Below are 11,090 nucleotides of genomic sequence, written 5' to 3'. Positions count from 1 at the left end.
AACAGTATGTCTTCCTTGCACTCAAGTTTGACACGTCGTGCATCGAATTGACCGATTACTGGAGGGCCTGCTGAGCATCCAGTGGTTGTAGTTACAGAACGGTAAAGTTAGAGGTAAGTGAAAGGTCCTTTTTAAAATTTATTTTGGGGTACTAGGACATAGACTTAGGGCAAGGACCTCCAAAATCTTCTGAAATACTATCTGTACCACGTGCTACACCAGCAAGGCAGCAGGAGTTTAGAGAGGTAAGCAAGTGGCTCAGGAGTTGGTGTAGGAGAACTGTTACAGGTTCTACTGAAGGGATGGGCTGCATCTCAAAGGGAAGGGTGCAGCTGGGCTGGGGGAGAAGATGGTTGGGTTGAAGTGGTTAACCACTGAACAGCCGCCTATATGTCTCGACAGCGCCTGTTAAGGGGCTTTATTCCATGGCGCTGCAGTTAAAGCCTAGCGCTTGTTTCCTGTGCCAGGGGGAGCAGGTTCTCGGCTGTGGCCGACACCCGGGCCCTTGCCCTAACACTGCACCCTGAAGAAACCTTGGATACCTGGTATTTAGCCCTTTACATGCTACAGTCAGTACAACTGCGGCAAGGTAAAGGCTCCCTTTTCCCACGGATCCCCGTGATGTGATTGTGGGGTCCAGATAGGTTGCTATGTCAATAACAAGCTTCAACATGGCCTCTGGGTCTGCCAGCTACGGTGGCATATGAGGCTATAATAAAAATCCTCAAGGATTTTCTATCAACCACTAACTAGAACAAGTCACAGAAAAGCTATTACTAAAGCTACATTCAAGGTGGTTTACCTGCAGATGCAAGGTGGTTTTCATGCTAAAACGCCTCATCACTTCTGGGAAATTGTGATCCTCTGGCGCTTGCTTCATCCGCGTTGGAGGATCTGCAAGTCTTTCTCATGTATTTTCATGGAAAACTCATTGCATGGCTTGTGATGTTTTACTATCTCACTGAAAACCATGGGCAATGTGTTCCGAGGGACACGAAAAATAGGACATGCAGCCAGTTTGTGGTTTCTTTTAACCTCTTATAGTGTGACTCCATCCAGTAGACTGGATTACATATTCATACGTGTTTTGTGCAAATGTAGCCTAAGGCCAATAGATGAAGCAGCAAATCGCAATGCTGCTGCTATTATTGGGGACTCTTAACTACTTGAGTATAAACTGGGAATTTGAAACCTGCAGAACTCATAAAGGTAACAAGTTTCTGTCAAACACTAAAGATAATTACCCTCCTGAACTTGGGTGGGACCTAACTCGGGGGTTGGGGGGATTTTGGATTTAATATTCACCAGCAGACCTGGCAGAATATTGGGTGCAAGTTGGGGGGTCACCAGGAAAATAGTGACCCTAATCCAATTTCTACTTGCCTTTTCAATAGGGCGTTTTATCGGGAAGCTATGAAAATGCCAAACTTTAGGAAGACAAAGTTCAATCAGCTCAGAGATGACCTTAAAGGGGTTGTCCCGCGCCGAAACGGGGTTTTTTTTTTTTTTTAACCCCCCCCCCCCCCCCCCCCGTTCGGCGCGAGACAACCCCGATGCAGGGGTTAAAAAAACAACCCGCACAGCGCTTACCTGAATCCCGGCGGTCCGGCGTCTTCATACTCACCTGCTGAAGATGGCCGCCGGGATCCTCTGTCTCCGTGGACCGCAGGGCTTCTGTGCGGTCCATTGCCGATTCCAGCCTCCTGATTGGCTGGAATCGGCACGTGACGGGGCGGAGCTACACGGAGCCGGCATTCTGCACCAGCGGCCCCATAGAAGACTGCAGAAGACCCGGACTGCGCAAGCGCGGCTAATTTGGCCATCGGAGGGCGAAAATTAGTCGGCTCCATGGGAACAAGGACGCTAGCAACGGAGCAGGTAAGTATAAAACTTTTTATAACTTCTGTATGGCTCATAATTAATGCACAATGTACATTACAAAGTGCATTAATATGGCCATACAGAAGTGTATAGACCCACTTGCTGCCGCGGGACAACCCCTTTAACTTTATTGCCGGGGACATTGTCCTCAAATCAGAGTACAGAAAATAAATGGGATGATTTTAATTTTCTTTTAAACCCATCTTAAATGCTTGCTGTGAGCGGGTTGTACCTCTTTACAGGAATAAAAGTGTTAGGAATCGGAGAAAACTGATGTGGCTCAAAGATGTAAAGGGTGCCATAAACAACAAAGAAAATCTTTCAAACTACCAAAATAAGAAGATGATAGCTTCCATCAAAACTTTTTTTTTTTTTTTTAATCTTTCCCAAAACAGGAATTAAGTCATCATATATACATCGAAATACTACCAGTAATGGCCTAACAAGCAGCACTGTGATAGGGAAAATTGTATTCTGCTGGACAGTGGTGCAGTGGTTTTGGGGGGGGGGGGGCAGTGGGGAAGGCAGATAGGCAGTGACAGCTGCTGTGGTGATGGGGGCTGCTTGTACTCCTTGCTTAGGGGCCCTAGTCCCAATTTAGACCCCTATAGCTACATCCCTGATCAGCTATCTTAACAGGTGAATATTAAACACCGTAAAGGGAAACCATCCTAATTGCAAATTGTGTATAAATATAAGCTAAACCAAACCATGAAGTCCAAGACAGAGGAGCATAAATAGAATTTTATTGGAACTCAAAATTGCTTAAAAAAATGTTAAAACCTAGTATTTCCATAGTATGTCAATATTAGCAGGTTCACACAATCTGGTAATACATTTAGACAAGCCAGTACATTGGCATAAAAAATATATGGAATTCCTTATATGTAATAATTAAATCCCACTATGCATAAAGGAAAGGAGGAGGAGCGCACTACTGGTGTATTTGTAGTCCTTATAGTAGTATCATAAGGACTGACTCCTTCCATATTTTTAATGCCGATGTATTGGCTCGCCTACATGTATTAATACCAGATTGTGTGAACCTGCTTGTATGGACACTGCATACTATGGTGTTTTTAAAAAAAAAATGTTAGCAGTCCCTGAGTTCTAATAAAATTCTATTTCTTCTGCTCCTGTGTCTTGGGCTTAGTGATTTGGTGTAACTAACAGGTGAATAGTAGTCTATGGAGCAGCAGCACTCGCACAGTATTACTACTTGGACCAGTATTGTCGTCCTCATGACATCTGGGGACAATTGTGAGGATGGTTTTTAAAATGTAACTTTAACATCAACTGTTAAAAACACAAATGGCCACGTTATGTTAATAAAGTTACAAAACAAACCTAGAATAATATAGTCTAATATTCAGCGCACAACTTTCTCCTGTGTTACTTCTAACAAATATTCAAAGCGTTGTCTGTTTGGTCGGGACCAACTCTTAGACACTTTACGGATCAACCCTCTCCACACTGTTTCGTTTTTGTACTACTTTCAGTTTGATCATTTGCATGTCAGTTCCTGCTTTGATAGTATCAAGGCAGCAGGTTCTTTGGTGACCAGGTCTTCTTTTGCCATGATCACTCGAAGCCTTATCAATGTTTCTAAGGTACTAGCTCACATTATGTGGCCGAAGTATGAGAGTCTATCATAATTTTGTTCTACAATGAAAACTTTAGTTTGATGCTGTCTAAGACTCTCTTGTTTGTAATCCTGGCTGTCCAAGAAATTCATAGCAGTTTCCTCCAGCACCAAAGTTCGAAGCCATCAATCTTCCTCAGTTTTCTTAAGTCTCCAACTTTTACAGCTGTCGGTTGTGATTGGGAAGACGATTGTGTCCAGTATCTGGCATTGCAATGCAATGATTGTCTTTATTTTTCCAGATCCATACTTGGCACTGTGCTGTGACCTGCTGCGATTTCTTCATTTCAATGATTTTCTATGGTGGTCTATTTTTGGTCCTTGGAAGATGAAATCGTGAACGGCTTCGATACCTCCACTGTTGATTTTGATTTTTTGCTGTACTATTACTGGCTGCTGTCATGATCTTAGTTTTCTTGATATTAAAGTATAGGCCTGCTTTTTCACTTCCCTATTTAACCCATTAAGGACCAAGCACAGTAAATTTATGGCACTTGGTCCTGGGCTTTAATCCCTTTCCCCAGGACACAGCGCTCAATGAGTGCTACGTACTATAGAGTGAGTTTCCATGCAAGTCAGCGGTCACGTGACTGCTGGGATCCCCTGGCACTGCAGAGCTACATGGTCCTACAGACTCTGATCAGCTCTATTAGTGACTATTGTCACTACAGAGGGATGGTTTCCCCTGTTACTGGGGCTCCTATGGATGCCCCAGCTGCAGTGGAAACATGTCAAATTGAAAAGAATAAAACACATGAATATGCCCCAGAGTTCTCTTAGGATGTCATGGGGGACATAGTAAAAAAAATATGTAAGTAAAACAAAATTACAGAATAAAAATATAAAGAACAACCCAAAGCTGACACCATATGTACCCTGTAATCCAAAATCATTATATTTTTTTAAATGTCTGAAACAAAATGAGGAACACGTTCCCATACTTTATTAAATATACTAATTTAAAAAAAACCTATAAATGTTTTGAAAAATCATTTTTTTTAGCTTTTTACTCTCAATAAAACAAAAAAAAATGGAAAACCGTCTGAAAAAGATATAAAAATAAATAGCTCTATATGTAACAGTAAAAAAAAAAAACGCAACAAAAATAATTTTGGTAGCTGACGGAAACAAAACAGGGCAGTTAAACCACCACATGGGTAAAATCCACAAAGTGTCTGGTCCTTAAGGGGTTGACTTTTAGAATCAGTTGTTTATGATTTTTCTGACTTTCTGCCTGCAAGGTTGTATCATCTGAGATTTTCTTTTTTCTTCTCTACCTGGGCCTTTTCCATAATTTATCGGTCTCTTGTTCCTCTATTTTTGCGAAAAACAGACTTGTGCATCAGGGAATTTTTGTTCTACTATTGCCGTTATTCATTTTTGTATAATCTTTAGTAGGATTTTGCTTGGATGCAATATTAGGCCTATAACTCAGTGGTTTGAGCATTCTCTCAGGTTTTTTTTTTTTTCTTTTTTGGAAGCTGCATAAAAACCGACCTAGCTCAAACTTTTGGCCACAATTTGGTTCCCAAATATTGTGAGAGAGTGCTGCAAGTGTCTGGAGTGGCAGGGACTTGAGCAGCTTAGTAGGTATGCAATCAATGTAGTTTTTTTAAAAAATTTGGTAACTGATTAAGTGCCCACTCAACTTCATCCTTTAGGATACAAGTGTTACAGTCGTGTGGGCAAGTGAGCACTGAACCCACACGAATGTGACGCAGAAGGATAGGGAACACCAAGTTAAACAATCACCACTTAACACCTCTCCCTATCTTCTACAAAGGAAGATGACCAAAGTTCTACCTGAATGGGGACATTGTCCCAATAAGCGTGGCCCACCGGTCTTCGAATCTGGGCCCTTGCTGCTCCTAGGACCCACGCATCCTGGATAGGACACATGCCACCACTGACAGGGACAACTGGACAGATTTATTAGACACACAGAGCTAAAATCACACCATACAGCAGCCAATACACAAACACTAATAGCAGATGTTAATACTGTAAATACTGGGTATTAGGTGACATTTTGATCAAAATATGGAAGCTAGTGGGCCACTTCATGGCTCCTGCCTATACTGCTAGTCCCTACACTAACCAGGAGTCTAGCGACACAACCAAACAAAACCCAAAACAAATCTTTCTTGTAGCAACCAAATACAGAACCTGCTCGTACCACACACACGGATGGAATGAGAACAGAGGAATCTACCCACACCTGGGAAGACCGCTTTATGCGCCCTGACATAGTGATGAGCTGGCTGACACACACACGCCCAGCCATTACAATCCCCCACACCTGAGCAGGAAAGCTGCAGATCATCTGTAGTACCACAGATCCCAGGAGACAGACGTAACCCCCCCCCCCTTTAAAAAAATGATCCTCTGGACCCTTAAGGCATAAGAATAAATAAACTATGCAAACCACGCACCTGTACAGGATTTATCTAAAAAGGCTCTGACATCAAGACAAAGATAATAAATGGGAAGGAGTAACACCTAATTGTGCACCTAAAACTAGAACCTCTGCACCTAACACAACTGGCCTCAGTCACTGAAGTCTGCAAGAAGAGTGCACAGCCCAGAGGGAAGAAAGATGGAAATCCCTCCTACTGCCATAGTGTGCACAGGACCTATCCGTACTAGCCTAGTGCGGACGCCAACCAGTCAGCAGGAGAAGGGAAAACTAATACAGATAGTGACATATCCAGGGGAACGTCAGCACAACAAAGACAACATATTGCATAATGAACACTCAGAAGTCATGCATGCCACCAATACAACCAAAGCAGTATGGAGCCACCACACCCACCGTACAAGGGGAAAGGATGCCAGACATCACCCACCTGGCAAACAAGGAACACCGTGGTCAGCATCACCAGCCTGCACCACGCACAAGAACATCCGATGTTTAGAGGCAGCACCCGCCAAGGGATAAGGAGAAACCTGCGGGTGCATGCACCTGCATGGACCCCGTACCACACATTACTCAATGCACGCACCTCAGAAAGCAAGGAGGGGAGGGACAGCACATGTCCAAACCATCTTTAGGGAATACGCTCCAACAGCTGCATGCAAAGACACCGCATTCTGAGCACCACCAGAATAAAATGTAACAGTTGTGAGACTGACACACAAGACCACTAGTAACACATAAGTGTCTCTAACATATTGCAAGGACACCACACAGACGTATCATTAATAGAGATGAGCGAGCACCCAAATGCTCAAGTCCTTGTTATTCGAGTCGAGCTTTTCATAAAATTCGAGAGCTCTACTCGAGTAATGAACCCCATTGACTACTCGAGCATTTTTGTATGTGGGACGCCGGGTGTAGAGCTTTTTTTTTTCCCTAGCTCCTCTCCTCTCTTCGACAAAAAATTTGCCAATGACACGCGCTGCGGCAGGGAGGGGCCAAAAACGGGGTGGAACACAGCTTAATGCTCGTTCGAGTAACGAGCACCATCGAGTACGCTAATACTCGAACGAGCATCAAGCTCGGCAGAGTATATTCGCTCAACTCTAGTCATTAACATACATCATTAGAGATTAGAGATGAGTGAGCACCCAAATGCTCCGTTATTCGAGTTGAGCTTTTCGTAAAATTCGAGAGTTCTACTTGAGAAGCAAACCCCTTTGACTACAATGGGAGACTCGAGCATTTTTGTATGTGGGACACCGGCTCCCGAGCTTTTTTTTTTTTTTTTTCTCTCTCTCTCTTTTTCTCTTTTTCTCTTTTTTTTTCTCTTTTTCTCTTTCTCTTTCTCTCTCCCTTTCTCTCTCTCCCTTTCTCTCTCCTCCATTAGGCATCCAGGTGTAAAAGCAAAGTTGTTGTTTTTTGTGTGCAAACAATGTATTTATAATTGTTAATCTGTTTTGTTGACAAAATTGAAAAAGCCGATCACTGGCATCATTTCTTTCTACTAAGCTGAATTTCCCTACTTTTGGTGTTTCTTCTTCTGTTCCAGATTGTGTATTTAAATCGCTGATGACGTAAGCAATGACCTTTTGTGGGATTGCTGCAAAGTTCTTGCACATCAGTATAAAATTTTTCAATTTGTTCATCCATTGCGTCAGTAGTAGGGGCATAATTTTGTATTACGACTAGGGATGAGCGAACGTGTCCGTTACGGATACATCCGCACCCGGACACCGGCTTTGCCGAACACTGCAGTGTTCGCGCGTAAGTGTCCGGGTGCCGCCGGGGGGCGGGGAGATGCGCGGCGGCGCGGGCGGCAGTAGCGGGGAACAGGGGGGAGCCCTCTCTCTCTTCCTCTCCCCCCCACTCCCCGCCGCACCCCCCCGCGCTGCCACGGCGGCCCCCGAACTTTTTCGCCCGAACACTGAAGTGTTCGCAAAGTTCGGTGTTCGGGCGAAAAAGGGGCGGAGCCGAACGTGTTCGCTCATCTCTAATTACGACGCAAGGTTTTTCATTGATGCGGATGGTCATGATTCTATCGCTTATGCCATGGACAGCTTTACCAATCTTTTCACTTGTGATGAACGCGACACCAATCCTTCGGATATTTGTATTTCCTGAGAAGTATAATGTGAAATTGTTGCTGGTTAAGTATCCATTCAATGTCCAGTGGAGTTCACCAATGATCCCCAGAAGGCCTATATTTTATTGTTGCCTTTCATTCTTTATAATGCCTAATTGGCCAATGTTCATTCTACGCACGTTCCATGTTCCAATTTGATGCATTTTAGTAAAGCAGGCAACATCAGCAGGCTGGCACCTGGGTGGGTTTCCCATATAGACGGCACAAATTCCAGTTACTTTGAAACATTTGTTACTCTTTTCCAGTGATATTGTAGGTGCTTTCCTACTCGGGGGGGGGGGGGGGGGGGTGTGTAGGGACCTCCCAGCACCATATCTTCAAACATGTTTTCGAGCGACTCCATGAAGTATTTTAGAGGTTGATAGTGCAGTAAGTCACCACCTCTTTCTCCACCCATTTTCATTTTTCCACGTTTGGGACTGGCACGTAGCTATGTTAGGAACACTGTGTTTGGGTGAATACACAACCAAGAATCCTCATAATTATAGGTAAATAAAATCTTAACATTTTGCAAAAACTCCACCTTTTATTAGCAATTCAATATTTTGTAGGCTGAAAGGCAGAAGGAAAATGTTAGTTTAATTATCTCTTAATCCCAGTTCTAACCCTCTCAATATTTTTTCACATTGTGTGGTAAGACACATAGCCGGAGGTGATTGTGGGACACGTGTGGTTTCACCTTTTTTCATTAAAATTCATCTCTTGCTCTGACTTTTTATTCACCGTCCATTAAGGTAACATAATGAAATCAGCAATTTTGTAACTTCTGCTATGTCAGTAGACATTATGGTAATTAACTGAATAGCATTGCTCAGCCAGGTGAGCCAGTTTAAAATGTAAATAAGTTTAGATCCCATGAATTTAGCTGATGAAGAGCAAACTTTAATGTTGATTGATTTATTGAAATCTTTTCCTGAGTAGTAATTGCCTTAAAAGCTGTTGTTTAGTATATAATTTATGTATTTGTGTTCAGTAAGTCGTAATCTATCAAGTCTTATTAATGAGGTCTTTAGAAAGTATTGTATTCCCTTATAAAGTGACCCTTTGCTACAAGGTTTATTTTTGGTGTTAATGTCTGCCAAATGGGTTGTGGGAGCATTTCTCCACTGTTTAACACAGTTCAATGGTGTAATCAATATGTTTAATATTACAACAACCATTTAATTGGAAGGTGTTGGTGTGAGGCCAGATGTTTCCATAATTTTAACTGATTTTGATGTATACATGTGTGATATATACGGTGAAAAACAGGAATGCGTGGAGAACGTTGATCCTTAGAGTGACCAAAGGTCGAATGCGACTGAACTGATAATCATCATCATCATACATGTGTGCCATGTTATCACTGCCTGCGTTGCCAGCTTACCTCTACATGTCCTGCTCCTTCCTGCAAGCAGATACCCTGCCCAAGCATCTGTCTGGTGGCTGACAACGGCACACATTTTTAAAGGTCCAGCACACTCCTTGCAAACTCTTCCACTCGCAATCATGTGATACCCTTGTCTATATCGGACATCCTTCCACCTTTTGAAAGTTCCTGAGTTTTGTGGTCTTTCGGTTCTGCTTAAGGTGCTATTCAAGTGTGTTCTAATTCTCCAGATCCTGACTTCGTTCCTTTCTGTGCTCCCGATCTTGGCTTGCTGCACTGATCATGCTTCTGTCTGCTGCCTTCTTCAACCTCTGCCCTGGTTCATCATGCTGAACCCATTCTGTGGGTCTTGATCCCCTGCTTGTTTCTCATTCTTTAGGCCTCATGTCCATGGCACACGCGGAAGACCTGCGAGTCAGTGCGTAAATGCTTGTCGGCGATCGTGAATGCGAGTTATTTATATTTTTGTCCCCGTGCGGATGTACACGGATGCATTGCGGATCGTCCACACAGAAAAAAAATCAAAAGTCCAAAGTGACTGCCTTCCCCCTCCTCCCCACCTTCCTACTTGGTCTCCGAGCAATCAGAGAGATATCTGCCTACTAATTTGCGATGCATCCTCAATTGAATTGCGGGTGCGTTGCGGATCACTTGCTTCCATAGAGATCAATGGAGCCCATATGCATGGAATCTGTGGTAAAATGGAGCAGGCTGTGATTTCTTTTCCGCATGTGAAATCCGCAAATCAAATCCGCATGTGTGCATGGAGGTGTGTATTTTCTTCTATCCAGTCTTGTTTCATTCTGAACATTAGTTTTTTTGGGTTTTTTTAATGACACTTTCCATGTTTCATTCAGTTCCAGTCCTAAACAATCACTCCAATAGACAGGATATTGTTATATTAACATAGGAAGGCTGAAAAAAGACTTGTCCATCCAGTTCAGTCTATTACCCCCCCAATGTTGATCCAGAGGAAGGCAAAAAAAAACCATTGTGCTACCCTTTCCTTAATCTTACCTGTGTAAAGTTTGTGCCTTTGAGGAAAACCTACAAGTAGTATCAGATACTAAAATGATGTAGATTTATCAGACGTAAATAGCAAATACAGTCTACCTAATTTTAAGTCAAAGCATTATTCCTACTTCAACATCGGACCAGCTGTGGGATCTGAACCAGCTGAATACTAAAAGCATTGTGCCTGGGCTGTTACTGCTTGGCATTCATATTAATGATGATGATTCTTTTGGCAAGCGTTGCTCTTAAATGCCAATAGCCTGTGGTGTGTTCTGCTTTAGTAAACCTATTCATTGTTTTAAGACTTTTTAATGGTTGCATTAATGCTCAGTGTTTTGCCAAATGCATTAGGGAGTATGGCCAGAGAAGAGGAATCTTTGAATCTTTCCATAGCTTAACGTTAACCTCACACTTGTCATTGTGTTATTCTGTAATCTTGTGTTTATGGGCAATGGAAAAGGACATCTTTGGAACGGAGAATTGGTTGGCAATCTGTGAATCTCTGGCTTTTATAGATTAAATTTGTCATTTAAATTGCTTTTTTGTCCATCGTAACCCAGTAAGCCAAGATAACTCAATAGGTTTACTAGCAGTCCATTGGAAAATTGTAGGCAGCTCATCA

Source organism: Eleutherodactylus coqui, chromosome 3 (assembly GCF_035609145.1).
Source record: "Eleutherodactylus coqui strain aEleCoq1 chromosome 3, aEleCoq1.hap1, whole genome shotgun sequence".
Classification (NCBI taxonomy): Eukaryota; Metazoa; Chordata; class Amphibia; order Anura; family Eleutherodactylidae; genus Eleutherodactylus; species Eleutherodactylus coqui.
This window is presented reverse-complemented; position numbering follows the sequence as displayed.